The sequence below is a fragment of the Prinia subflava genome, chromosome 2 (genome assembly GCF_021018805.1).
Source record: "Prinia subflava isolate CZ2003 ecotype Zambia chromosome 2, Cam_Psub_1.2, whole genome shotgun sequence".
Taxonomy (NCBI): domain Eukaryota; kingdom Metazoa; phylum Chordata; class Aves; order Passeriformes; family Cisticolidae; genus Prinia; species Prinia subflava.
Window position 1 is genome coordinate 111,149,744 of NC_086248.1, and position 25,618 is coordinate 111,175,361.

At 47.3% G+C, this 25,618-nt stretch overlaps 1 protein-coding gene across 4 annotated transcripts in view; it reads left to right on the forward strand.

The window, feature by feature from the left end:
- The window catches only part of SERTAD2 (SERTA domain containing 2), a 78,639-nt gene that overhangs the window by 42,147 nt on the left and 10,874 nt on the right, over positions 1–25,618 (forward strand). Inside the window, exon 2 of one of the 4 annotated variants that reach the window (XM_063391573.1) lies at positions 14,156–14,308. The exons of 1 other annotated variant lie outside the window; for it this stretch is intronic. The gene's annotated coding sequence lies outside the window, so the exon portion shown is untranslated. Of the gene's footprint in view, positions 1–14,155; positions 14,309–14,746; positions 15,124–15,195; positions 15,522–25,618 lie in introns of those variants that run through there. 2 more of the 4 variants (XM_063391572.1, XM_063391574.1) reach the window with 2 other exon arrangements.

Below are 25,618 nucleotides of genomic sequence, written 5' to 3' on the forward strand. Positions count from 1 at the left end.
GGCTTTTTTTTTTAAAAAAAAAAAAAAGAAAAAAAGAAAAAGGGGCACTTTTTTCCCTCCCCCCCCTCAATTTTTTTCTTAACTTCTTCGCTGCTTTTGTGAAAGCTACCGCTGTAAAACACAAGGCAAATTAAAAAAAATAAATTGCTTTAAATTGCTTAACAGGCTTGATGAGACAAAGCCTGGTGTGTTGGAGTGGCTGCAGGGAGCTCTGCGGCTGCTTTTGTATGATTTCAGAGGTGAATTTAGATGGCTGGAAGATAGATGGGTGCCAGATGCAGTTTGACACAGATTCCGGCAGCTGCTCCTGCGCGAGGTTTCATTAGCGGTGAGTTAGAGAGCAGCAGAGCGCCGGCGAGGCCCCCGACGCTGCGCTGACAGCCAGGGCGCTGAAACAATACAATATTCGCTAAGTGATTTTAATCTGGGAGATTAAATGACACCCAGTTGGTTTCCCGACTTAGAAAGCCAACACGGTATAAAGCTGTTTGTGGCACTCACTCTGCCCGGGCCCTTGTCGCATACATTTGCGTTGAGAGTGCTTTCCTGACCCCCTCATCCTGAAATGGGAAGAGAAGGGTTGGGTTTGTGTCGCAGACATATTTTTCCATCCTCACTGTATAATGTGCTTTTAACTACAACAGGAAACATTGGCCTCACTTCAGCAAATGCTTACATTGGACCAAAGTACTCGCGTGCTCCTGCTAAGCACAGGCGAAACTGTTTGAAAGATTAGGGCCACGGTCTGTAAAGTGAACGGCTTCCTTTTTAATAGGTGGGCAAGTCCCAAAATCAGGAAGCAGTCGGTATTTACGGGCTTGGGCAATTGGGTTTGGTTTTAAATAAACCAGTGTACTACAATGGATGACTTGATAGAATTGCTAGAGGAGCTGCTGTTCTCCAGGCAGATGAAGTTTTATTTGTGGAGGAGCACTAAAGATTAGGACTTGGTGAAGGGAGAGAAAATGTAATCAAACTTATTTGCCATACAACCAGGGCCAACTTCAAGATTCTTCTAGGGGGACTTCATGGGCTGTATTTTGGGAACTGTCGCTGTGGCACATTTACTGTGTGGTTATTCAGGCTTTCTATATATTTTGTGTATCTCTAATTGCTTCAGCAAGTAAATCCCTAACTAGGGAAAAAAAAAAGGGTTTTCTCCTCTGATAGACAGGGGAAAGTATGTAGGGAAGCAAACAAACAAAATCTCTTTTTTTTCACATGTGCCACCTGATTTTGCCTTTACATATTTAACTGCTGATGTCAAACTATTCTGTTCACTTTGAGTCATTTACTGTCCTCACAGTAAGCAGACAAACTAGCCTTTTTCCCCCCCTCCTAATAAATATGCAATTTGGATGTGTAAGGGCTGCTCTCTTTGGATCTCAACTGTTTGTTTGTGCATGTTACAATTCTGTTTCTAGATGCCTTTGGTAAATACCCCATGCATGGCTTCAATTAAGCTTTCTATATTGAGAAAGTATGCCTTAATTTATCAGGTTAAAGATATCTCTGTTACATCAATTTGTTCACAGTGTGTTGTGACCTAATCAACTAGGGATGTAAGCCATTTCATGAGGAGTAATTACTCAACAACAAAAAATGTCTCTCTTTCCTAATAGCCATGAGTGAGTTGGCTAATTGGAATCCATTTTGGTAGTGGCAGGTCAGCCATCAGGAGGTGGCTTTCCTGGCTGGCTTCTAGGTGGGAGGGAGAATGCAGCAGCTCCAGAAGCACAGAGCTGTGGTTTCCTGAGGTCACTGGGAGAGCTTCTCTCCACTGGATCAGTGTCACGTTTGCTGGCATTGGCGTGTCCTCATGATCCACTTTAGCACCAGTGCTGTAACAGTATGGTCAGAACCCTTTCCTAGATATTTTTTTGGGAAAGAATTCATGAGTGGGTTGGAAATGACACGTCTTCTTTCAAGACTCTCGAAAGAGTTCTGGTGTTGTTATTGTTAGTGGGGGCCGGGGGCTGCAGTGATGTTCCCATGTGACAAATCTCCGTGGCCTGGTTAGGCCTTGGTCAGGAGATAATGTGAACTTTAGGGGTGATGGTTTATTATGTCTCCATTCAGATTAGCTTATGACAGTGACAGAGCAATTTTTGCTTTCTGTGCTGCATCACTTAGGAGCACGAGCTGCCAGTCCTGCTAGGGGTGTCGTGCAGAGGCATCTTCTAGATGATCCCACTGGTTGCTGTCCTGGTTTTCTACTTGATAGATCACTGAGGTGCATTCTGGTTTTTTCTTTTTTTTTTTTTTTCTTCCCCTCCTTGGCTTCGAACCTTGCTGAGAGGGAGGTGGAGAGGAAAATCCTCATGAATTAACATTATTTCCCTGGTGGGCTTTGCTGCCATTTTATCTAATTACGCCTGCTGTTTTCCAGATCACATTGTAAGCATTTGCATGAAGGGGCTTTCACTTACCTCCTCAAGTAAATTAAATAACAGCCCTTAGGCTGGGCTGACAGCATAATGCATTTTCATGTGGGAGATCAACAGCTCCCATACCTTGAGATGGGAAATGCTGAAATGACAGGGAAGCTCTGTGCTTTTGTCTTGAATTAGGGCAGCTAGACAGAGTCAGGGCCACTTTGAAAATGCCTGCTGCTGGCTCTTGTGTGTAGGGATTGGTAGGAAGAGAGGGGCACACAGGGGTCTGCAGAGGGCCACCCAGAACAGACTCACGAGGATGCACGAGCTACGTGCAAGATGTGCAGGAAAGCCGGGGAAAACAAGCCTGGTGTCAGCAGGTTTAAATGCACAACCCTATTGGAAAGCGTGAAGGGATCTGCAAACTGTGGAAGATTGGAAGCCACAGACATGAAGCAAATGAGAGGTGTAGGCCCTGCCCTGAGGATGTTTACAGCATGACTTTGTGGATGAGGAAGGCTGGACTTGTGTGGAGAGCTCAGGAAATCAAAACACACGGCCTTGACTTTCATTTCCACAATAGGCCAGCCCGTAGTTTCCCTGTGCTTCATTTCTTCAATTTGCAAAATGAGGCAGTAGCCCATCTGCTGAAATGACAGTCCGCTGCTTTCCTTGCCTGACCCGTTACTCCCAACGAGTTTCCAGCCCTGGGAATTATCCTCCTCCAAATGTTTCAGAGCTCCCAGAGCCCTTCTTGATACCAGCCTCGTGGGGTGATCTGCTCCCTTCACAGTCATGTGTGTTACACATCAGAAATGTAGATCAGCCCTTCCCTGGCTGTGGTCACTCCTTCATTCCTTTGATACAGCTGTGAGCTTCTGAGGAGAAGAGTGGATAGGCAACAAATGACCATGAGGAAATGTATTTTTTCAGCTCCTGATCGGCCCAGGCTCGTCCTGGCACAAAAGAGGATGTTGATGGGAAGGCAGAGACGAACTCCACTTCCCCCAGCCATTAGGCTTGTAGCCCAAAAACCAGTAGCCCAAAATTCTGGTGTCCTCTTGGATTCTTTCTTTACAGGACCTGAAGTGGGGAATTGAATCCCTATTCTGGTGTGCTCGTGTTGGTCATGAATGGGGGTCAGCAACAGGAGAGGCTGCCTAGCTTGGGAGGCTGTGCCTGACTTATGCAAAGCTCCCACCAGGTAGATTTCTCATGAAAAGGAAGAAAGGTGATACTTGTGACAGTGACCCTCTCGGTATTACACCTGTAATGTTGAAGTACCTCCTAGCTTTTGGTGCTGATTCCTTTTATCCTGTGTCATTGGTTAGGGATTAAGGAAATCATGCAGATCACTAAGATCTGCTTGAAGGAGTCCTCAGGGACTCGCTTTTGTCTAGGGATCTTTGCTGAAGAAATGTGATTTACTTGTTTTTCTTTAGAAAATCAAGTTTTTTGTTCCATCAAAACATAGTTCCAGGTTGAGGGTGGAGGAGAGCTAGAAATGTTGGTGTGGTGGATGTGTAAACACCTTTTAACTTACATGTTAAAGCATCTTGGCTCTTCCAAGTAACTAGAGAACTACTTTGTGATGCATTTCGGTGTCTGAGATGAATTTTGAATGCCAGCGAGATAATGAGATTTATCAAATAAAAAGCCTGTCTTTCACTTTGTTCAAGCTTGGCCTCATGCCTCAAATACATGGAGTTTAGCTCAGAAGCAGCTTGTAATTTGTATCACAAAACCACCGTGTGTAATTGGTGATGGATGGTGGCCACTGAGTGCGGGAGGTTCGCAGTTGGGACGTGCTGACGGCTCCCGCTGACATTCGCGCCCGGCCGAAGTGACTGCGAGGGGCAGGGCACCAGCAAATGGTCACCACGAGGCTGCCCTGGGAGAGGCTGAGGAGGTGTTTGCCTCTGTAAATCAGGGATTCGGGCTTGATGTCAATCACTTCTTAGCGTGAACTTGCAGGATATTCACGATGCAAGGCACAGTGCTGCTTTTAATGTGTATGGGGAGATGATTCAGGACTGATACAGCTGCTTCAGTGATCTGGTAGTATACATCCCATTATCATTATTCACTCACATTATTCACTGTTAGAAAGCTTTCTAACAATTCATGATATTTCTCAAGCTCTCATCCCCTCCTCTCTCTTTCTAAAAAAACTAATTTAATTTTATTATTATTATTATTCAGATTCCTGCTGTACACATCCCCCAAGCAGGTGGGAGGGGGAGTTGGTGGGTGATGACTTGGCTTTGTTGGAACTTCACTTAATGCAGGGTGGGGGCAGAGAAAATGAAGCTAAATTACGCAGATCCTGAAGGCACAGCTAGTGCACTGCATCACTTGTGAGCATGACTAGAACTGAAAATGAATCACAGCCTTGTTAGACACGGTATGTGTCAGTGCATGTGGGCAGAAATATCATTCAGTGAGAGAGAGAGAAAAAGAGAGACTACATCTTTTAAAGTGTGCTGGTCCCACTGAAATCACTGTAGTATGGGTGAAAGCTGGGTAACAGTGGCACAGCTGCTCCAGGATACTTTACCTTGTGGATTTTCATTCCTTTCTGAAGGTTCAGAAGGATTTGTCAGCAGTGACATCTGTTTTCTAAACAAGAAAAAGCTATAATTGCAAGCTCAGGTTTGAACCCACTGCTGGGGACTTTAAAATACAACCACCCATTTGGGGCTGGATTTGAATGTGGAGTTGCTTCAGCCTGTGTGTTCATTGTGCATATGAGGGAGCAAGTGTGATTTGCTCTTTGTGTAAACTTTTGATGGTTGCATGTGCACACTAACCCACAATAGACACACGTGCACACTGAGCCAGTTCACACATTCCAGAGACAAAAATCCAGCCTGGAACTGTAACCCTGGTCCTTGCAGCTGTATAATTCAAACATTCTATTTCTAGAATGGGAATTGGTTCTGCAGTTCAGTTGCAGTGTGACAGAGCCACGTCAGGTGATTTGACGGAGAGATGCTGGAATCGGCTGGCCACTAAAATCTGCTGTATCTGTGTTTGTGTTCCAGAAGATACTTGCCACAAGTGATAACAATGTTCCTAAAGAAGCTCTCCCACCTCCTGCAGAGACCTATCCACAGCAGCCAACAACAGCAGCCATCTTAAAATTCCCCCCTTGGCACACTAAAACCCTACTTTTTCAAAGCCTGATGGAATCAACCAGTGTATTCCTGAAGGGATTTTGGTTGTGCATTTTTGAACGTTGTGCTTGGTGCCTGTGCTCAGTCATTGGCCTGCTATGTGTGATGTGTTGTATGATTTAAAAGCTGATGATTCTAGACACTAGCCTGAGTTTTTAATAAGTGGCTAGAGATGTGTGGTTTCTCCTCTATCCCCCTCCCACAGACCAGGTGCTTTGTACTTTCTGAACGTGCAGTGGTTTTTGTGAAGGATGTAAACTGCAGCTGAGAACACAACCGTGCACCTCACCCTGCCAAAGGAGAAAAAAAAAAAAAAGGAAAAAAGATAAACCCCCCACCATCAGTAGCGTTCTTAAATCCTGGTCATCATGTGGCATTCCTAGAATGTCCATACATACTAAATGAAAGAGGGAAAATGGGAATATCTTGTGATTTTCTGACTCTTAACACGACTTTTTGGGGAGGAAGGCAAGGAAGGGATCCGTACTTGCGACAAATTAAAAAATAAGTTTTAATTACTTAGAGTAAGAACATGCTCTGAAAAGTAAAGATTTTGGACTTAATGTGCATGGAACAAAAGGCCGTTGTGAGCTATGTACGAGAGTTGCTGCAAGTTTGTATTCTGCCCTTTTTTTTCTGTGGGAGTTATTTCCTGTTGTTGACTAGAGTTCTTTATTTAGAACCACCTAGCTACTGAATGACGGCTCGCTTGCAAGAAGAAAAAGTGTGATTAAAACTTGCTAAGGCTCATTCCAAGATCTCCCCACTTCCATTTATATAAGGGGAATCTTCGCTAAATGGAAGAAAGTGAAGTTCAAAACAACAAATGCATTTCCTTCTCATTATTGTGCCCACATCAGCTGTGGCAGCTAGCAAAAAAGATCTTGGGAGGCTGAGGTCTTTCTCCTGAACATCTCATGGAAGACAGTGTTTCTCTAACAGAGGTGATTTGGTTTAGGTTGTTCTGGTTTGAAAACAGAAAGAAACCCATCAAATGCCAGGCCTCCCTTTTTGTTGCTGGCAGGAGTAATGCACTGATGTTCTTGGGGGCAGCTCTTTCCATGAACCCCACAACTCGAGTAAGGAGCAGGCACTTGCACTTTCCCAGCTGCTCAGAGAAGGAAAAGTTTCCTTTGAAGAGCACTGCCAGCAAAAAGAAGTTTCTGTATGCTGACCTTGGCAGTAGTATTTGGGCATGTGTGTGGAGTCAAATTCTCCGCACTTTGACATCTGCCTAACTTCTTTTGCCCTTGTGGCAGGGGCTGAACATCCAGCGAGAGTACAGTAAAGTTAGCAGAAGAGCAGATTCAACAGGAAAAAGAAAAAAAAGAATTTAACATGAAGGTTAACTGTACTGTAGGTAGTAGGTGAGCAAGCAGAGTAACTGGGCTTTACTATGACTTTTTGGCTTAGCAGGAAACACAGTAGGAATGTCCCCTGGGTGTGGAGGACTAGAAAATGCACTGGGGCATGAGTGATAGCACATGGACAGCCATCCCTCCTTGGCTTGGCTGGCCCCTTGCTGTGAGCCTCTGGCAGAGGGTGCCTCTTTCTGCTCTTGCAAAAGGTCTGGTGCCTCTCTGCAGCACCTGGGGCTGGCTGCTCTGGGTGGGCAGGTACTTCCCTCTGCAGACAGAAGTTACGGCTCAGTCCTTGGCACCTTCCCTGCTGCAAATGGATCCGATAGAAACTGGTGTGTGAAGTTGAACCTCTGCAGGAAAGTGGATCTCTGTGAAAGAGAGAGGGGTTTGGGAGCCTTCTAAGTATCCCAAAAGGGGATGTGTGCTGAAAAAGTTTGTGGCTGGGAGTAGAAGTAGGGAAAGCCTCAGGGATACACCTCGTGTTATTTTCTTCTCCTGCTGCTGTCCAGTGGTCCAACAAGAGAAGACCCTGGACTCGGTAGTAGCACCATCAATGGGAATGCAGCTCTTCCTGCTTGTTTCTTGGGTCCACTCCTTTCCCTTGATTTGATCCCCTCTGTACTCCTGTTTTGCCCCCTCACCAAGGCTAAAATAAAAATAGAAGGGGACAACTATTAGTGTTTGAGCAACCTGCTTATGGCTGTCACAGAAAACCACTGTAGGCTTTAGGGAGCTGTATGCCACATGCAGCACCTTCTTCCCTACCTCCTTGCCATCCCTGCTCAGGACATCTCTTTTTTCCCTTTTTCTTTTTTTTTTTTTTTCCTAATATTTCCTTTTGCACCCCTGCAAATGCCCACACAAATTATGTCATATGGGTGTGACCAGACAGAAGAGCTGCCCCTCCCCTCTTCCAGACCCTTGCCACATTTCAAGGACATTAGCACCCCAGAGCCACTGTGGGAGGAAGAAAGAGATCATCAAGAGGTGTGAAAGGAAGGGGAATCTGATGAAAAATGGTGGATTTTCAGCTTTTTCCTTTGTCCTGTTGGTAGGACCTAAATGCTGGGTGGGTTTGCAGTGATTTAGTGTTTCATCCTTGCTTGGGAATACTAATTAGGTGTAAACCTCTTTTAGCCTTTGGCTAATGGTCACTATAAATAAACAGCTTCCTTTAAAGTGGAAGAACATAAAGAAGGGGTTAGAGGAGAACCTAAATTAATTTGTGCAGTTCCCTTTTTCTCCAGAAAGATAAAATGCAATTCTGACGGTTACGGGGTGGTTTTAGGTAGAGTTGAGAAATGCAGACATCACCCACAGTCTGTTTACCTGCATATACAGTATGAGCTTCTGCTGACTCTTAGCCGTGCTAGCACTGGGGAATGTAGAAAGACAAAATGAATCATTACCACAGGCATAGTCACTAAAAGCATCTGATGTACTCATTCAGGTTTTTTTTTTTTTATCTCCTCTTTGCACATAATCAAAGGAGTTACATGTTTTGTGAAGGGTTAAAACAGATTTGTGCATTCACTGCATTGACTCAATGAGTTCAGTTCTATATGATCTTCAATTATTTGTAGAGGAACAGAATGGCAGTGGGAGTTAATGCTGCTACATTTGATGTTCTTGTGCTAGGTTTTCTGCCGGCTCCTTCTTTTTTTTTCTTCCTCTTCTGAATTTGGCCCTACAGATTCAACTTCTGTTTTATTGGGGTTTGCTGGTTTTGGCTTTTTTTATTTTTTTTAAGAAGTGGTGTAGGTCACTCACTGTTTACTCAAAATTAGACCCTCAGAAACCTTTGTCTGAAAGGAGTACAGATAAACATTATCTGTAAAGAATTTTGCACCTGGGACAGTCAGAGAGAGGATTTATCATTGCAAATTTGGTTTACTTTGAAAATGCCTCTATCTTGGTAAAGCATTCTTTGAATCTAGAGGCTCTAGGAAGCTGCAGAATCTAGTTTTAAACAATAGGCCCAAGTCCCCACATCTGCATAGGAGCATTAATGTGATTTACAGGTTGTATTTCAGCCAGGAGAAGCAGCTATAGGTGGGTGCATTCATTTGGATGTCCATGTATTAACTCATGTTTTCATGTAAATAAGGATTGAAATAATTTGTTGTTGGTTTGGTTTTTGTTGTAATTTTTTTTCTGGGAAGGTATCTGAGCACAAACACACTGACGTGGTTTAGGTCCTGCATAACATATTGAAATGCTGTGTAACACCCTACATCACCACTTGGATAGTGCCCTCCCAGCCTCAAACTCGTTGTAAGTGCTGTACAATGCTTTAATGCAAGAAATCTGAGCAGGAACATCCACTTCTAGAAGCCTCTGGTCACCCCACTGGTGACCCTGTTTGGTCTGTCAAGCCTTTGGCATCTGAGCAGGGTTGAGCAGTGCTAAACATATTCCAACCTCCCTGTGAACCTGGGCCTCTTTCAGGTTTCAGGAGTGCTTAGGGAAAGTGCAGGGGGTATCCGTGCTCCAGAAATGTGTGGCTGCACGGAAGCTTGGCAGGAGCAGCTTTGCTTCAGGAAAGGGTTGCAGTCTTTGCAGCCGGAGCAGTGCTGTTCTCCCCTGGTGAACAAGGTGATCCCTTAGCACTGGGGACGTGGTGGTGACCTTTGTGCTCAAGTGTGTGTGGCTTGCATGTTTGACAGCCCCACGTTGTTAAGGTTTTCAGGCTCGTGTTGGGCTTGTGCTCAAGACTGGTGGGTGGCCCAAAGTCTTCTGGCTTGATTGCAGCGACATCTGTTTACACCAGCAGTTAATTAGGCCTGAAGAATGGCCACCTCTCCACTTTCCCCCACGGTTTCTGTGTTTTTTCTTGATTAGAAATATTCTCTCCTCAGCTCGAAAACAGGGCCTTTGGTTTTATCTGCAGATTTTTTTTCCCCTCTTGATCCACTGGCCCTGGTATGAGATGAATATCAGGACATCAGCGTAGCCTCTCTTCAAAAAAGTAACCAAGTATTCCAGCAAAGAATGACTTGTGCTTTTGACAGAGGCTGCAGAGTGAGCATTGAAAGGGAAAGAAAAGCAGCCTGAAATTGTTTAGAACTCAGCTCAGTGCAGAGTACAATTCACCGTGTCACCAGAAGCAGGATTGGAAGGGAGAGGCTGTTTTAGGAGCCTGTGTGCCGTACAGGCAGTGCCAGTGTGAACAGTCTGGCCTGGGCCAGGAATGAAGCACATCTTGCAGGGGATGCAGCCTGGATGGGGTTTGGAAAGGAACACAGGTTTTTATAAAAAGGCAGAAAGATGTGAGGAGATGTACAGCAGCAGTAGGCAGCCCAAACCTCTGTCAGAGGACAGTGTTTCAGCTGGAGCAAGGATGATGCACACCAACAGTCTCCAGAGGACTGGGAGTGCACAGGGAATTACAGAGGGAGGGAGTCATCTCCGTGCATGAGGAATGCAGCAAAACCTCCTCTGACTAAGCCAGCTAATGCACACTGCTTGCTTTTTTTTTTCTTTCCTGATAATCCTGTTCCATAATATTTCCTTAATAATTTAGTATGTGAGGAGCAGCCCTTCTGAAAAGCATCTAAATCACCAGTCTAGATGAAACCTTGCTACCCCTGTCCTTCACCCATGCTGGGGGTTTTTGTTTGGTATGGCTATTTGAGAGCCATCCTGGACTCAAGGGTTGGGTTTTTTCCCTTAATCACTTAACAAATTTACCATGTGGCACAACCCTTGGTACTGCCAAGCAATAGCTTCCTATTACTAGACTGAACAGGCCTGATCCTGCGTTACCAAAGCCAAAAGAGGTATTTGGGAACCGACGTTGTCATCAGAATCTGTAGGAAGCTTAGAATAACTCTACAAAAGGGGTTAGTTGCACTCAGAATATTGATTCATGAGCTCCCTCGCTTTTTGCATTGCTGTTCATTTTACCCAAAGAAGATCAACTGCCCAACTGGACATATAATATATGATACTGCATTACAACTAAGGCTGCATTTGGTCATACTCATTAATTAAACTGATTTCTCCTGTAGGGTTTTTTTTTCCTAGAGAACTAACCGAGAATGATAATTAAGCGTATTATGCATTCTAGGGAACGGTGTTTCTCCTACTGCCACAAAAACATTAAAGGAAAAAATATGAACTAAAGCAGAAAATGAAGTGGGGGGGGTGAAGGGCTAAAACTGGAGTGAGAATGGGTGGAGCATTCCTTCCTTTGGTTTTTACTGACTCCTGTGCCTTGGGACACATGGACTCATGTGCCTTGTTAGAGTGGAAGAGTTGCAGCAAAAACCAGGGGAAAAACAAGAAGAAAAAGCCACTGAAATCCCAAGGAAAGCAGCCCAGCTCCCAGGTGCAGCTCCCCTCCTGCTTGTGTACAGGTGCAGGCTGCAGTAATGCAGCACCCCAGTTTTTTACTGAGGAACTTGTTTGTATTTGTGGCTCAGCCTCGCACGAGAAGGGCCCTACTCTGGGAGGTCAGTGCTGAGCCTGAACGGAGATGGCACGAGCTGTGAGCAGTGTTTAATCGTGCCTTTGCTTGCAGTGTGCTTTCTCCTTACCCAGGAGAGCCTTGGTGCTCGGTGAGGAGCGCTGCTCGAGTGGAACGAGCAGCTCTGGCTGTAGGCAGGCCCTTTGTTTAGCTTTTCCCAAGTTACCAGTGCTGAGGGGGTCTTTATTTCCAAAAAGCTCTCTGCTCTGCTCTGGGGGGCAGTGTTAGGTGTTTCTCTGCCAGCTCCTGCATGCACCAAAGCAAAGACATCCAGGCAGAAAATGAAGTTGTGTTGAACAATTACCTGATGAAATCTCGTAGTATTCATATGTACTGCAATCAGAAAGGAAAAGGCCAAGGATGCAATTAGAAGCATAGGAAGCAGTTCACTCCATCTATTTTTAAAAATGCAAGGGATGCCAACGTTCCAGCACACCAAACTTCGCCACTCTTTCCTAATGAGCACGTGTGTTGATGGGCAGATTACCTGGCAGTCTGTAGAGTTTCTAATGAACTGATTCATGAAGTCCAGTGTCTGTTTCTCTCTTCCCAATCTTTGATTTCTGTTTGTTCATCTATTACCTTGTTCATTCGTTTATCTTCAATGCAGGGGTGGGTTTTGAATGATTTTCATGAGATCTGGCCTCAGACAGTCTCTGACCATCCTTGCTCGAAGCCAGGGCTGCGCTCAGGCTATGCCTGTAGCCCACATCAGGTCGGTACCGCTGCAGAAAGACACAGCTCAGCTCCCTCCCTTTCACTGTGTCATCTTCACATGTGAGCAGCTCAAGGGCCTGTGTCAGGGCTAGGACTGCACAACTAAACCTGTGCTGCTGCTCCCTGGGAAGCCCACGCATGCATGGTTCTGAAATGGGATGCATTTGGGGCGGCTCCTCCTTGCAGACTTTTCCCCCCTCCCGCTCCTGCAGGCTCTGGCAACCTCTGCCGACACGCTTCTTCCTAGCAGAGCATTTTGTGGCTCCGTTGCAGGCTGCTTCTCCGGGCTCACTGACGTGTTCGGGCAAACTGCATTTGGGCCTCGCAGACACCTCCTGGTCAGGCTGCTCCAGAGCTGCAGAGCCGAGTTTCTTGGCCACAAAGGTCTCGCTCAGTCAGGTGCGAGGCCATGTGAGGAGCAGCCAGCAGCAGGATTATTCTCCTTGTGTAGCCCAACCTCGTCCCGCCACGCCGGAGCCTGTGCTGTGCACGAAGCACAGGAAGGAGCTCTGTTCATATCGATTCGTATCGTGACCTATGCTCGGCTGGGAGTGCTTCTGAGTGTGCATGCAGGTTGTACTAGCTGTGTTCAGAGGCACAATCTGAGTTACAGCGTGACTGTAAACTCCTGCCAAGAAAGACTCGGGAGAGTTACAGTAGGAAACAGAAGGGGCGGCGAGCTTTTTCTTATGCCGGTGTAAAACTGGAGCACCCGAGCGAAGCCAGGAGCATTTAAAACTCGAGTGACACAGGCTCAGGCTTTTTACTGCCGAGCGTAACATGGCAAGATCGGGGCTGGAGCCCAGCTGCTTATTTAGCAAATGTTTGTGGTTCTGCCTCTGGTGCCGGTGATAGCGTGCACACACCCAGGCACGGGGGCTGTAAAGCTGCCGCGGACTTTGAGCTCCGGGAGGCGGGCGCTGCTCGGCTGGGCGCATCCACGGCGCAATTGCGCAAGGCCACATCCCGCCGTCTTACAAATCTGGTGTAAAGGAGGGCGGAATGGGGCCCTGGAATTCAGCGAATCTGGCACGCAAAAAAAAGCACCCCCAAACAACCCGGTCAAACGTTTTGTGTGCCTTTTGAGTAGGCAGAAGCCCACTGGACAGGTATGGCTCAGGCCCTAAAGAAAATGAGGCTTTTCCTTTTATTTAGTGATTTTATTGTGACGCAGGTAATTTCAGGGAAAGACTTGTTTCCCTAGGCAGAAGCACCAAATTTCAGTGCCTTGCTGCTGGAAAGTATCCAGCCAGGGAGATTCTGGTTTTAATGTTTGCCAGCTCCTGGGCAATTCGCAAATCACTCGTCAAGATCTAGTAAACGGTTCGTGAATTGCTTTGCAGATTGGTTTAGGGGTAACTCTGTGCCACAGATACGGGATGAGAGAGCTTGGATCTCCTCAGAGGAATGGCTGATAGCACGGATGGAAAGGGAAAGGTGTACTAAGGCCCCCAAACCGGTAAAATAAAACAGTTTTTAGCTCTGATGCGCTTTCCTTCCTTTTTAGTGAGTTCAGCAGAGTGCCAGTCCTGGTGTTTAAACATCAATTAGATGGGACCTTTTCAATTCCAATTTTAAGAATCTATAAAATCAGCACTTAGTCTCCTTTTATTTTGGCAGATTCACTGTTTAAATTGTTTGGTGTTGTTTTTCCTTTGTGGATTTTGTCAGATACAGTTTCCAGGATAAGGAAACCTTTCTTCTAAAAGTATCCTTTTCCTTTTCGGTTTTCTAACTGAAAATGGAACTTAGTTTCTAAAGCAAGAGCATCATCTTGATTGATCACAAATCATTAGAGACCGTTTTGAGCATAATACCTAAACGAGTCGTGGTGTTAATGACTAATAATCGCCTTTATATTAGGTCTTAAAGCTTTATTGTCCCGAAGTACAACCGGTTTAGTGGAACATGAAAGGCCGGAACGATCCGAGATGCCTGCTGGGGCTGCAGCCAAAACTGTAAGGTGTTTGAATCGCCTTTAACAGCGCCGGCTGGGATTACAGCCCCTTTCGGACACACAATCATCGAGGTGACTTAAAAGAATCATCTTCTTTGCAGATAGCGCCTGGTGCCGAGCGCTTCCCTCCTTCCCCCAAGTCTTCGCGCTGGAACATCGTTTGGCCTCATTTTTGTGCTTCGCTGGTACCTGCACAGCCCAAATTAGCAGCGAGGATTCCGCGGACGGGGGCCGCCGCCTCCCTCGGCTCCCAGGTGAGCTCCCGGGGCGGGGGGCGGCCGGCAGCGCTCCGGGCTTTCCCCACATCCCCCCCTCGCCCCCGCTCTGCTTGGCCGGGCCGGGGGCTGACCGGAGGGGCGGGGGGAGAATTTTGGGTTGTACCGGGACAATGCGGGGCCAGCCCCGCGCGGGGAGCAGGGCTGCCAGAGCCCCGTGCCCCTGCCGGGTCCCCGGCACCGGATAGCAGGGATATTTGTCATATTTGCGGTCGGGGAGCGCTGGCACCCGGCTTTGTGCCGGCCCGGCGCTCCCCGGGGAGGCCGCGGGGGCCGCGGGGGCTGCGGGGACTGCACGCCCGCCCGGGGCCGGGGCACGCGTGGGCAGCGCGGGGAGCCGGAGCGGGGGAGGAGGAGGAGGAGCAGCAGCAGCGGCAGCAGCAGCAGGGGTTGAGGGGGGGCGGGGGAGGAAGGCCGGGGCCGAGGCGGAGCTTTGACGCGGGCCGGAGGGTGAGGAGCTCGCCGGAGCCGCCCCTGTCGTCAGTGCTGGCGGCAAGTGCTGGGAGCCGGGGCTGGTGGTGCCTCCTCCTTCTCCTCCTTCCTCTCCTCCTCCTCTATTGTATAATGCTGCGTGATCGCAGCCGCCGGGGCAGAGCGGAGGCTTAAATCCTCACGCCGCCTGCTCCTGCCTCCTCCTCCTCCTCTTTTCCTCCTCCTCCTTTCCTCCTCCTCCGCATCCCACCCGGCCCCTCCCCGGAGCGGCGCGGCGAGGAGCGACATATGGAGCTGCTCTAGGGCGAGAGTTTCCGACCTCCCCCTCTCCATGCTTTAGTTCTCAGGTGGAGCTGCATGTGGTGAGTGGGGCTGGGGGGCTGCGGGGCATCGGGGGTGGGGGGAGGGGGAGCAGGGGTCGGCGGCAATCCCCCACCCCCTCTGGCTTCGCGAGTCATCGGGGCTTGTTTTACCTCTACCTTTAAATTGGTGCCCGGGCAGAGGAGCCCGAGGCGGGGATCCTCCCCCTCTCCCCTGGGCTGGAGGTTCGTGCTGAGATGAGCAGAGGAGGGAGAGCGGCGGAGTTGACCTTAAAATACGCCCCCTCCGCCGCCGCTGCGGGGGGATCCCGAGCCGAAGCAGGTGCGGGTAGCTGGAATATACTTTTCTGTCGAGGTGGCTGTGCCGGCCCCGCTAGTGCGGCCGCTTGAGCTCTCCGGAGCCGGGCTCCCTCCGACGCCAGCACAGCCGCGCCACCCCGGTAAGTTCGCGTGTGCGCCGGGGAGCGCCTGGAGCCGGGGGCTGCAGCCTGGCTCCGTCCTCCCGGAGCTCCAGGGAACCCCGAGAAGTGCGTGCCGCGGTGCCGGGAGAGCTAAAAGGGCCTGGGGGAGACTTTCACTCGGCTGTGGCAAAGCTGACATATGGCTGGGCAGGACCCGGCTGGCCCCGCTGCCTGGCCCTTTTCAGGGGTTGGTGTTAGGGCAGGGGATTAGCCTGTCTTTTCCCTGAGCAATAGCGCGCATGGGTCTTCCTTGGGAGCACCGCCAGCACGGAGACAGGCGGCTGGGGGGGGATTTGGTGAGTAAGGTGGTGGATCTTTTGGAAGCGACGGCAGAAATGTATATTTATTAGGATTTTCTTCGGGGTGGATGAACGCTTGAAAAAAAAAAAAAAAAAAAAGCATTTGCGGTGCCGCTTTGATTTAGAGCGTTGGCTGCTTTACTCACATCAGGATCTGGAAAAATAAGTTCTTCCTAAGCATGAAAAGAAGAGTACAGTTACCTGCTGTCATTTCTTGCATTTTGTGAAACACGGCTGGAAAACCCAGGGCCGCTTCAGTTGGAAATCTATGGAGGGGCTCGTGTGCTGCCCAGCGGGCCCCTTGGTGGCTGATTTACAGCTGTGGGTCAGCTGCTGGTGTAAAATAAAGCGAATTTGCCCATTTTATCTCCATCCGGGGGCGGGGGCTTCTTTCCCCGAACTTGAGTGCAGCACGCCAGAGCTGTTGCGTGTGGCGGTGTGTGCTCACACAGATCCCAGGCTCCCGGGAGCAGGGAAATCCAGGCTTTTTCACCCGGTGCCCGGTGCAGTCATCAGGGTGACTCTGGCTGCCGTCAGTGGGTGCTGGATTGGGCCGCTCTAGAATTCACTATTGCTCAAACAACGCCGGGAGAGGGCTTGGCTGCCCCAACACCAGTTTTACGTTTGTGTCTCTCAAATGAGTGAACACTAGCTATTTGTGTGAGTTCAGACAACTCTTTCTACCTTTTTTGATTCTGCTAATTTTAGGCGTGCATTTGCACAGGTGAAGGTTTCTGTGTCTTATGGACTTCCCACAGGGTACAAAATTGACAGAGGCACCTCAGTTTGCATCTAAGGGCATAGGAAGCTTTCACATGGTAAAACAAGCTATAAAAATGAATTGTGTTTTCTTTGAAATGATTGCTGTAGAAAGTAGCCAACGGATTTAGCAGGGTAAATTGAAAGTAGCCCTTTCTGGCTGGAGTTAAAATGCATGCATTTTTACATAATAGGATGATATCTTTTGGCTCTGATTTAACATAATGAACCTGTGGTGGTGGTAGAGATAGGAGGAGGATTAGGAGTTTGTGCTGCTGGACAGGTATCCGGGAGCGTGTCCTTCGGAATACTTCCATTGTTCAGGCAAGTATTGCAGCATCCAACGTACCAGCTCCAGATATTCCTCCTCTCGTGACTGATCCTGCTTCCATTTAAGTTGGTGGCAGCAGCCACCCACTCCTTTTCTGCAGGAACTGGATTGGACTGCTAACGAACGAAGCTAGACTTTGTGCATATTAAAGCACTGCTTTGATTTTCGTGTCAAGCTGATTTCTTTTTCTCTGAAGCTGGTTGAAAACAAACAAAAAGAAACTTGATAGCCATAGGTCCTTCAGGTTTTTGTCTGTAGATGAAGCAGTCTTAAAGAGCATTAAATACATCTGTAGGTGCTGATTTATTAAGAGTTGTAATTGTGGTCCTTTATACACCTGCTCTTTTTAATGGGAAAGATGAAATAAAGAGTTTCACAGGGGAAATAATAACATAAATATACCAAGTGCTCAAATTGTCTGCCTGAGAGGCATCAAGGACTTTGAGATAATGTCCTAATAGCAAGGAAACACTCCAAGTTCATATTATTATTCTTTTTTTTTACCTTCCATGAAGTACAGCCGATTTTATGCAATATCTAGTTTGAAGGATTTTGCCATCATTCACACAAGCTGCTTTTATTTTTTCAATAAATATTTCATTGGGAAAACATTTTTTTTTTTAGGAACTCTGACTTTTTTCACACTGATGTAAAGCACTCCTGGCACTGTTCATCTCTGGCAGTGCTAACACCAGACAGGTGATCCAAAGTATTTGTGACTATTTTTGCTTTTATGTAACATCTTAAAGTGTAATCTGTCAAACAAGGAGAATGCAGTACTTTGAAAACGCGAGTAGTCTTCGGGTGATCTACTTCTTATAAGGGCCAGGTAGCAAGAGAGACACCTCCTTTTAACTCAGCTCTGTAGTGTAACAGGCTCACAAGGAGACAGCTCCAGTTGCAGTGGTTCCTGAACATGCACAGGAATCAGTGCCAGAAATAGCAGCTTTCAGTTACCAAGTCCAAAGATCAGGAGCGTTTCAAAGGAGAGAGCAAGGTCCAGCTTCAATGTAAGCAGGTTGGCACTGAGCACAGATCTTTAGTCTTGATGAATCTTTTGCTAATTAATGGTTTGTGGAAGATGAAATTTGCCAATCTGAGCACAGCACTCGTTTTCTTCAGGGGTGTATAACTGCATGTTTTCTGCCACTCCTTTTGATTTCTAAACTTTCATCAGTCAGAGGAACTGCTGTCGTGAAGAGGTGCCTGTTTTCTATAAACGGAGAGAGACTCTCAACATGCTTTAGTTCTTTTATTCTTTTATAAACAGAGTCAATTTTTGTGTTTGCTGTAGTGGAGGCTTCAGGTTTGTTCAGCATTACCAATGCAAACACTCTAACAAAAATAAGATAACAATGCTTGGCTGTTCAACACGAAGTGGGGAAGGCAAGGCCTGTAAATGCTGTGCTAACGTTGCTCTTGGGCATGCTGAAGTGAAGCCCAAACCGAGGTCCAAAGCAAACATGTGGCTGGGGGACAGCAGAGGTTGAGTAGGAGGAACAGGCTCAGGGTGTCACAGCAGGGTCCCTGCCGTGTCTCTTGGCTGTGTGAGTATTGAATTGTGTCACTGTGAAGAGTGGAAACCGCACTGCCACCACGCTTGCCTCACCGATGGCTCCTGGTGAACGTGTCAGATGCTGGGTGGCATTGCCAAGGGCCAGGAGGAGCTGTGAAGAAGTGCTGGCTGGGACATTCCTCTGGCACAGAGGGGATTTTTGGGGTGGGGAAGACCTTTTCCCCTTTGGGGAAATTCAAAGGGCATTTCCAAGGGAGAGTTGGGGCAGTCTCCAGGGGCATTGGGTGCAGCCTCATCAGCCTTCAGAAAGGGCTTTAAGCTATGACTAAGAGTGGGAAGGCTTGAAAGGGCCAAAGAAACTGTCAAGTCACCAGAGAGCAAGTTTTTGGTTTTCACGTGTGCCTTCCTTGAAGGGTGGAGGCTCACCTAGCTCAGGTGAGACAGCAGCCACCACCACATCAGAGTGACACTGGATTCAGGCTGCTGCAGTGACATTAAAACCACGCTCAGAGCCCTGTGTTAGGTGAGGTCAGACCACTGCTCTCCAAATGAGGGGCCAGGTTTGGTCCCCTCCTCAGCTTGGTACAGAAAATCAGATGTTGCCACAGAAGGTTGGAACTTCCCAACCTGTGTAACATGATCAGTGTTTTGAGTCCTAGTGATTTTAAAGAGAATTTTCTCCTTAATATCACTCTGGAATTGAGTTTTAAGTGGCATTGAATGACATGAGTCTCAGTCTGTGTAATTATTAGGAGCCAAAACCTGTTTACTCTGCTTTCAGACCAGGAAGATGTGTTGGATTTCATCTGACAGTTCATTTCCAGTGAAGTCAGAATAAAAACTGAATTCTTAATATAGTAGAATACAGAGAGAAGAGTTCAAATGTGGGTTGTTTTCTTTTAATGTTATTTTGAAAACTGGCCAGTATATAGAAGTAGCAGAAAAAAGAAGTTCCCTTTTTCAAGGAGCCCTGAACTGGTGGAAAGATCTAAACTTGCCCTAATACTTCCTCAGGTGTAACAATTAAAACTGTTTCCTTGATCCCAGATTTTCCACCCCCCTTCCAGAAACCCTTGTACCACACACACTTTTAATGGAAATGTGACAATTATTGGCTGTTTTCATACAGTTTCTTATGGTAGCCTGTGACATTAGTCTTAAAAACCCCTCCTGTCGTGCCAGGCAGGCAATAAGGTTGAGTGAACTGTGCTATAGCAAGAACCACCCTTGACTGGAGGTAAACTATGCGGATATATGTTGGGGTGGAGGTTGAAAGGAGCGTGGAGGGCATATTTGAAGCAGACTGTGCAACTGCTGCAGCAGGTCTGACTAGTTTGAGATGCCTAAAGGCAGCTTTGTCTTAACTTCAGGTAGCTGCAGAATGAAGTTTGAAATCCTAATTCAGAAATACATCATCATCATCTTCCGGTGCCTCTGCAAACTTTACTTTTCATGTGTTTTTGGAGGCTCTCTTTCTCCCTTGGAAAAAAAGCCTTTAGTGGGTACACATCCACGTGCGTGCATATCATTTGCATATTTTTCAAATATACATTCCATCAGGATAGGAGACTAGCGTTTGTGTGCAAACCACAGTGGTTTTTTCGAACAGCAGTGGTTACATTTTGCTTTCTCACTGCTCCGTGGGCCTTGGGTGAGACAAGCCACTCTATTTCAGCCCTTTTGGCACAGCCTGATTTGCTGTGGGGTCTGGTGCCTGTTCCCGTTCCCGTGTGGGTGCAGTGCCTCAGGCTGGAGGAGCCTGCACTGTGGTCACAGCAATTTTGACCCGGGTACTTCCATGCTGGAGTCCAACAACCTGCTTGGGTTACCCTGCTGGGATCTGGCTCCCCCTTTCCCCCTCCTTTTCCATCTGCTTGGCGAATTTGGCTCTTCTAAACAACCCTTCCACTTTCCTTCCCTCACTAAAGCGTTCCACAAATAGCTGGTGAATGAACACAAGAGAGAGAATATTTTCTCTGTGTGTGACACGCAGTGTCAAGCTTCCTGTCACTGCTCTGCTTCCCCTTGCTGGCAGGGGTGGTGTATGTATGCTTGGAGGAGGACTTCTCTTTTAATTGTGGGGAAAATCAGTGTAATACTGTCATGGGTGAGGTGAATGGGTTGTGTCTGACTGAATGTGAACTAAAGTTTCGGACATCCCGTTTTCTGAGCTGTTCTCCTTCTATATTTCCCACTCCCGATTTCCAAAATCTTAGTTTGTGGTTAAGTTTCTTTGTTCTGTGTTAATTAACCTGTCCTAAACATGCTTCAAAATACAGACTTAATACACATGTTGTCAAAATAACACTGTTAAAAGGGTGTCTCCATCTAAGTTTCAATGAATTACTTGAAAAAATATTTAAAATGCTCCACATAGAAGAGATGTGGGTCCCATGGTGGCTGTTTTAAAGAACATCACTGAGGTGTAGTACTTTTTATTGTGAAATCAAGCAGGTGCCATGAGAAATGGAATCTCTTTTGTCTCTAACTCATTGCTATTGCAGGTTGAGAATAGTTCAAGGCAGGCCAAAGTTCCCTTTAATCACTTTTCAGAAGGCTCCTTTGTAGGGCATGGAAACATATGATATATTTCAACAAATGCAAGAGCTTTAGGGCACTGGTCTGAAAGGCCATCATCTTGTCCAACATCATTTTAACACCATCTGAGCAAACTTCTGGGTCAAATGTTAACTACCTTTTTAAAAAAAATATTGTTTTGTTTTCACTGGTGGTAGAGAAATGTCCAACAACTTTTTCACCTCTTTAGGAGAAACTTGCAGGGTGATTGGGTTCTTTTTTCTTGGAATGTATTTGTTTGCAGGGTTGTGTTAATTTCATTTAAGCAGAAATGTTGAAAACAACTAATGTGCTGTTCAAGCCAGTTTCAAAAATGCTAGGGAAACACCTTTCTTTTCTCCTGACTCTCAGTAGAAACTGGTTAGCAAATAAAATCTGCAGGCCAGAAACTAGAATGACTTGTCAATTGCTGGGATTTGTATGGTGCATTTGCAGTATATATTTCTTTAGAGGTTTTTTATTTTTTCCTTTCTCATCTTCTTCCCTCCTGCCATTCGCTGCTTTTCAGTTTGACTGTGATAATTTATTCAACACTGTTTTCAGAGCAATAACCTACTTTTTGGCAAACCATTCATTTTTTTCAGTAGTGTGGGGGTTCCCCCCTCCAAGTGTTTATTAAGGGTCTGTGACAAGGGGGAAAAACAAGGGATCTTTGGGGAAAAGACGCTACGATAGGATTCAAACAAAGTAATTATACATAGGTGAGAAAAACTCTCTCCCTCATTACACACGAAGGGGTCTCGTCTCTCGTGGGTGCAGGCACAATTCTCATTAACCTTTGCAGGAACTGCACAGGTCCAGTGGAGATGGCTCTGCAGAGCTCAGCCCCTACACACACTAAAAATACCAGGCAGCCCGTGACACGTGCGTGCCAGCAGAGATGTCTTGTACAATGCAACACAACGTCGCCGTGATTCCATTGTTCCGTGCGCCAGTGCAGGGGAGGAGGGACGCACAGCCGGGCTGGCTGTTTCATCATTCTCCCTCAGAGCCTGACCAGCAGCATCTTGTCATTACAGGCGTGTAATTTTAGCAGTGAAAAGGGAGTGTGTGTGTGTGTGTGTGTATCCCAGGCAGTGTCACTTTCTGGTAGCTGTTCTAGGCCTTTCAGATTGTTTTGAATTTCGTTTGCAAGCGAGGTGTCTCTTTTTAGACAGCACTTGCGCTGTGCCGGTGCCTGCTGGCTCTGCAGTGGGAAGGAGTGGAAGGCAGCCTTGGCTGAATTGGGCCCCAGAGCAGTGCACAGCCATCTTAATTGCTGCTGCTGCACCTCTTGAGGAGATGGCTCTGGTTCTCCCAGCATGGAGCTGTGTGCACTGGCTCCAGCGTGGCTCCTTGCCCACGGACACGGGAATTGTGCTCCTGCCTGTGGGACCGGCACCTCCTGCTCCTGTGCAAGGAGGCCCAGAGTGCTGCACTTGTGGTGTGGAGCAGGAAGAGCTTCTTGGCTGATCCCAGAGAGGCTTGTGTGTAGAAGCCATTGCATATTTTTGGGGTGACAACAAGCAGAGTCTGCTGAATAATCAGCTAATCACGTAGTAAAGTCAGAGGATCTGGCCCGGTGCCGTGTCTCCTTTGCCTTCCTGCACCTCTGATTTCCTGCTGCTGGTGCCCAGGTGTGTGAAGCAGCTCCTGGTCCTTCAGCAGAGCGCTGAGCCCCTGCGTTCACAGCACGACAGAACTCAATTCACACTTGGGAGCCCTGGCTGCTCCCTTCACACTGTCTCATGGAGACCCAAATTTCACAATAGCCTCAGCCCAGCTCTTTTTGGTGGCTCTTTGAAGCTCAGAGCCCAGCTTAGCTGAACCCCAGGGAGGAGGCTCCTGGTGGTGGCTCAGGCACTGTTGGGAGCAGACTGTGTGGCAGCCATCCTGGGAAAGGATGTAAAGGAGATTTGGCACAGAGGTGACCTGAGACGAGGACAGCTTTGCCATCTTCTGGAAAATCTCTCTCCCCTCCGTAGGTAACCCTAACAAAGCATCTCCTGGTAATGGGAAGGGGGGACAGCTCCACCCTGATCTGGCTCAAAGCGGGTGGTTGGTGGTCAGCAGAACCATGTCTGCATCAGGCCGTGAAGGGCTGTGGCAGGGCTGGCAGTCACAGACAGTGTGATTCCTAAAGCTTCCAGTTAAGGACGAGACCAAAAAAGGGCAGGTTGGGGGCTTGTTTGCATCTTCTGGGCACTGTTTTATAAGGAAGCACACGGGAAGTCCTGTCTAAAGCAGAACATGTGAGGATTGACATTTTGGCTTTGAGATCTTTGAGAAATTAGTTCTGCTGGGCAATCCAAACAGGTTCTGGTTTTTTTTTTTTTATTTTTCCAGTAAAGACAACTGCCTTCCTGTACCTTGAATACTGAATAAATGTTCTCCAACCCTGGTGTGTTACCCAGGTATAGCCTCCCTCTTGCTTTGCACTGAGAAGGAGTTGTTAGGGTTGCTCAGGGCTTTTGCTCTTGCCTTCAGCCTCGCAGTGGTTTGTAGTGTGCCTTGCTGGCTTTCCCTGCTCGGAACCTGTGCGGTCTTGTCCACCTTCTGCTTCTGCCAGGGCAGCCTTTAATGCTTTAACAAGCTAACAAGTGCTGCTCTGATTTAAACTTGCATTAACTTCTGCTACCCTGATAGAATTCCTAATATTATAAACACCCTTAATAATGTGGCTATAATCTAGAAAACCTGCTGTCCTTTTTCCAAACAATTACTTAATGAGGCAGTAATTTATTCTAAGCTATATTTATTGGAGCCCATTCCAGCTTTATCAGACGTACTCTGTTTGGATGTGTGCAGTTAGTCAAAAACATTAAAACTGCTCCACTTCTTCCACGGGAACATGTTACATTTAGCAAACTGACAGCATTAGAAACTGTTTCCAATTTAATAGAAGCATGTGTTTCCTGCAAGGCTTAACACACTGCAGAGTCAGAGATTGCCTTGGACTGCGGCTTTGCCTTTTTTTTTTTTTTTTTTTTTTTTTTGACGTGGTGAAAAGGAGCTGCAAACCGAAGGCAGAAGTGGAGTTTGTGTTTTGGGTTGTTTTGCAGACATCCCTGTAGCAGGGCTTCGGCGGGCTGCAGGTTTAAGGAGCTCTCAATACAGTGGTGTGGGCGGCGCACGCAGAGCTCTCGCTCCAAATGCAGTTTCTGATCATGAACAAACAGCAAGAGCTTGCTTTGCCCTCTGGGCCTCAAATAGTACAGTATGCAACAAGGGAGAGCAGGCAAGGCACGAGGATGGAAACAGTAGGATCAGATTACAGTTTCAAAATATCGCTGGAACACGTTGGCTGGCGTTACGCTATTGACTGGCTTTATAATTGCATTGCTTATTTGCTAGGGAAGGCTTCACCTTACTCTCTGATTAACATGGACACTCCTTCGGGGACCTGGGGACTCCAGGCTCTGAGTATCAAAGGCAAACCCCGTGAGACCTGCACGACTTCAGGTGCTTCTCAAATGAGGGTCTGAGCTTCCTCTGTTGTCTCCTGTTTGCCAGAGGTTTCCTTGCACAGTCCCTAACAAAGTTCTATTTAGGTTAGCCTCTAACAGTCACCGACTATGGTTTTCCTTCTTATTTTGGTTTTAACTGGAGAGGACAAAAGACCCCTGTCAGCTTGCTAGCTGCTCTTCACTCTGTTGAGTGCCTAAAGCAAGGCTGTGTTCTTTCTGTAGGGAGAGAGAAGCTGCTTTTCTTGCTAAATGCAGGAGTGGGGTGCTGAGGAGCTTTACTTGCTTCTCTGTTTTCAGCTGTAAAGCTGAGGTTTACCCATCCACCACAGGAGATGGGAAGAGTTAGGTCCCTGTAAAATATGTGTGAGAAATACCTGCCACTTACAGTTACTGCTGGCACTGACAGCCTTGCAGTGAAGGTTTGCAAACACAAAAACAATCCCCTGTACTCTCTGGAAGCAGAGAGCTGCCCAGGAGGCCAATTTTTTTATATACTCTAAAGGAGAGTTTTGTAAGTGCTTATTAAACCTCACTTAGTTAAAAAAAAAATAAAAAAGGGCAGCCAGAATTAATGTAAAATGTGTCAGGGAAAACAAACCATGTAAATACAGAATGTCTGAGCACTGGCTCTGGAGAGGACAGAAACCCCCTCCACCTCTCTTTGGGAGCTGTGGGATTTGTTTCCCAACTCACGTGTGACACGAGACACAATTCTTACCAGGCAGCATTGTCAGGAGTCCTCTTTATCCAGGCAACACACATGCAGTACACATGTAAAAAACATGTAAACATGTTAAAAGTGTATCAGATCCCAAGAAAGCAGCCTAGTGGAAGGAAAAAAAGATCCCTCCAGCCCTGCACACCGCCCCTCCCGTCGCGCCTGGCCGGTTCACACCCTGCAGGGCAGCTGCAGCACAGGGAGCGTGGCCGTGCAGCTCTGCATGGAACAGGCTGTCCCAGCTCCCGGGGATGCTGCCGTGCCAGGCTTCAAACACTCTGGTGTCAGCAGATGAAATCCCCAAGGAGGGGTGGTTTCCATCGAGCTCTGGCTGTTGCCTCTGAAAGTCCATGTTGCTGATTTGCTGCAGCCCTGCAACAAAGTTAAACCTGGACACCTGGGCTGTTCAGCTTTCCCCCTTGAGGAGCTG